Genomic DNA, 2,695 nt, shown 5'->3' with positions numbered 1-2,695 from the left:
GAGTTTACCACGGTTTCCACCCCTCCCTCTATACCGCAGCAACACGTATTTTTTTACCCCTTTCAGAACGCGCTCCTCGCGCCACAAAGCCGCCTCTAGACGCGTGATCAATGAGCAGCGAGCTAAAACATATCGCAAATGTCAAAAATAATATAACGGGGTTAATATATATCGCGCACATGCGATATGTTTGTCACGAGGCACAAAAAATAATTAAAAAGGGAATGCAACACGAGGACTTCCCAGAAGGTCACCCATCCTAGTACTCCTCTCGCCCAAGCACGCTTAACTTCGGGGTTCTTATGGGATCCGGTGCTTTAGGGATGGTACGATCGCATCCGATATGTTACCCCCGCCTTCGTCCATTATGCTTGCCACTCCCAGGTCCACTACAAAGATGATTGTCATTCTTACTACCATTACAACCGTTGCCTAATAATGGATAATGCCCTATATATACTACTTACTCCCACCCCCTCAAACACGGAGACGAGTTTACCACGGTTTCCACCCCTCCCTCTATACCGCAGCAACAAGTATTTTTTACCCCTTTCAGAACGCGCTCGTCGCGCCACAAAGCTGCCTCTAGACGCGTGACCAATGCGCAGCGAGCTAAAACAAATCGCAAATGTCAAAAATAATATAACGGGGTTAATATATATCGCGCACATGCGATATGTTTGTCACGAGGCGCAAAAAATAATTAAAAAGGGAATGCAACACGAGGACTTCCCAGGAGGTCACCCATCCTAGTACTACTCTCGCCCAAGCACGCTTAACTTCGGAGTTTTGATGGGATCCGGTGCTTTAGTGCTGGTATGATCGCATCCAACATGTTACCCCCGCCTTCGTCCCTTATGCTTGCCACTCCCAGGTCCACTGCAAAGATGATTGTCATCCTTACTACCATTACAACCGTTGCCTAATAATGGATAATGCCTTATATATACTACTTACTCCCCCCCTCAAACACGGAGACGAGTTTACCACGGTTTCCACCCCTCCCTCTATACCGCAGCAACACGTATTTTTTACCCCTTTCAGAACGCGCTCCTCGCGCCACAAAGCCGCCTCTAGACGCGTGACCAATGAGCAGCGAGCTAAAACATATCGCAAATGTCAAAAATAATATAACGGGGTTAATATATATCGCGCACATGCGATATGTTTGTCACGAGGCGCAAAAAATAATTAAAAAGGGAATGCAACACGAGGACTTCACAGGAGGTCACCCATCCTAGTACTACTCTCGCCCAAGCACGCTTAACTTCAGAGTTCTGATGGGATCCGGTGCTTTAGTGCTGGTATGATCGCATCCCACATGTTACCCCCGCCTTCGTCCCTTATGCTTGCCACTCCCAGGTCCACTGCAAAGATGATTGTCATTCTTACTACCATTACAACCGTTGCCTAATAATGGATAATGCCCTATATATACTACTTACTCCCCCCCCCCTCAAACACGGAGACGAGTTTACCACGGTTTCCACCCGTCCCTCTATACCGCAGCAACACGTATTTTTTACCCCTTTCAGAACGCGCTCCTCGCGCCATAAAGCCGCCTCTAGACGCGTGACCAATGAGCAGCAAGCTAAAACATATCGCAAATGTCAAAAATAATATAACGAGGTTAATATATATCGCGCACATGCGATATGTTTGTCACGAGGACAAAAAATAATTAAAAAGGGAATGCAACACGAGGACTTCCCAAGAGGTCACCCATCCTAGTACTACTCTCGCCCAAGCACGCTTAACTTCGGAGTTCTGATGGGATCCGGTGCTTTAGTGCTGCTATGATCGCATCCCACATGTTACCCCCGCCTTCATCCCTTATGCTTTCCACTCCCAGGTCCACTGCAAAGATGATTGTCATTCTTACTACCATTACAACCGTTGCCTAATAATGGATAATGCCCTATATATACTACTTACTCCCCCCCCCCTCAAACACGGAGACGAGTTTACCACGGTTTCCACCCCTCCCTCTATACCGCAGCAACACGTATTTTTTTACCCCTTTCAGAACGCGCTCCTTGCGCCACAAAGCCGCCTCTAGACGCGTGACCAATGAGCAGCGAGCTAAAACATATCGCAAATGTCAAAAATAATAAAACGGGGTTAATATATATCGCGCACATGCGATATGTTTGTCAAGAGGCGCAAAAAATAATTAAAAAGGGAATGCAACACGAGGACTTCCGAGGAGGTCACCCATCCTAGTACTACTCTCGCCCAGGCACGCTTAACTTCGGAGTTTTGATGGGATCCGGTGCTTCAGTGCTGGTATGATCGCATCCGACATGTTACCCCCGCCTTCGTCCCTTATGCTTGCCACTCCCAGGTCCACTACAAAGATGATTGTCATTCTTACTACCATTACAACCGTTGCCTAATAATGAATAATGCCCTATATATACTACTTACTCCCCCCCTCAAACACGGAGACGAGTTTACCACGGTTTCCACCCCTCCCTCTATACCGCAGCAACACGTATTTTTTTACCCCTTTCAGAACGCGCTCCTCGCGCCACAAAGCCGCCTCTAGACGCGTGACCAATGAGCAGCGAGCTAAAACATATCGCAAATGTCAAAAATAATATAACGGGGTTAATATATATCGCGCACATGCGATATGTTTGTCACGAGGCCCAAAAAATAATAAAAAAGGGAATGCAACACGAGGACTTCCCAG

General features: G+C 47.2%; 5 non-coding genes across 5 annotated transcripts; all 5 read right to left on the bottom strand.

Moving 5' to 3' along the window:
* Positions 1-221: 221 nt before the first annotated feature.
* On the bottom strand, positions 222-340 carry LOC123173396 (5S ribosomal RNA). Its single transcript, XR_006486172.1, has one exon. It is a non-coding gene; the product is annotated as a 5S ribosomal RNA (ribosomal RNA).
* A 371-nt stretch (positions 341-711) lies between these two features.
* Positions 712-830, bottom strand: LOC123173075 (5S ribosomal RNA). Its single transcript, XR_006485870.1, has one exon. It is a non-coding gene; the product is annotated as a 5S ribosomal RNA (ribosomal RNA).
* A 369-nt stretch (positions 831-1,199) lies between these two features.
* LOC123173073 (5S ribosomal RNA) lies at positions 1,200-1,318 on the bottom strand. Its single transcript, XR_006485868.1, has one exon. It is a non-coding gene; the product is annotated as a 5S ribosomal RNA (ribosomal RNA).
* Positions 1,319-1,689: 371 nt separating this feature from the next.
* LOC123173096 (5S ribosomal RNA) lies at positions 1,690-1,808 on the bottom strand. The gene has a single exon (XR_006485890.1). It is a non-coding gene; the product is annotated as a 5S ribosomal RNA (ribosomal RNA).
* A 373-nt stretch (positions 1,809-2,181) lies between these two features.
* Positions 2,182-2,300, bottom strand: LOC123173165 (5S ribosomal RNA). Its single transcript, XR_006485955.1, has one exon. It is a non-coding gene; the product is annotated as a 5S ribosomal RNA (ribosomal RNA).
* Positions 2,301-2,695: the final 395 nt, after the last annotated feature.

Source organism: Triticum aestivum, unplaced genomic scaffold, assembly GCF_018294505.1.
Source record: "Triticum aestivum cultivar Chinese Spring unplaced genomic scaffold, IWGSC CS RefSeq v2.1 scaffold54592, whole genome shotgun sequence".
In the NCBI taxonomy this organism is placed as follows: domain Eukaryota; kingdom Viridiplantae; phylum Streptophyta; class Magnoliopsida; order Poales; family Poaceae; genus Triticum; species Triticum aestivum.
Note: the sequence above shows the minus strand (reverse complement) of the source record. Positions and strands in the feature narration are given on the sequence as shown.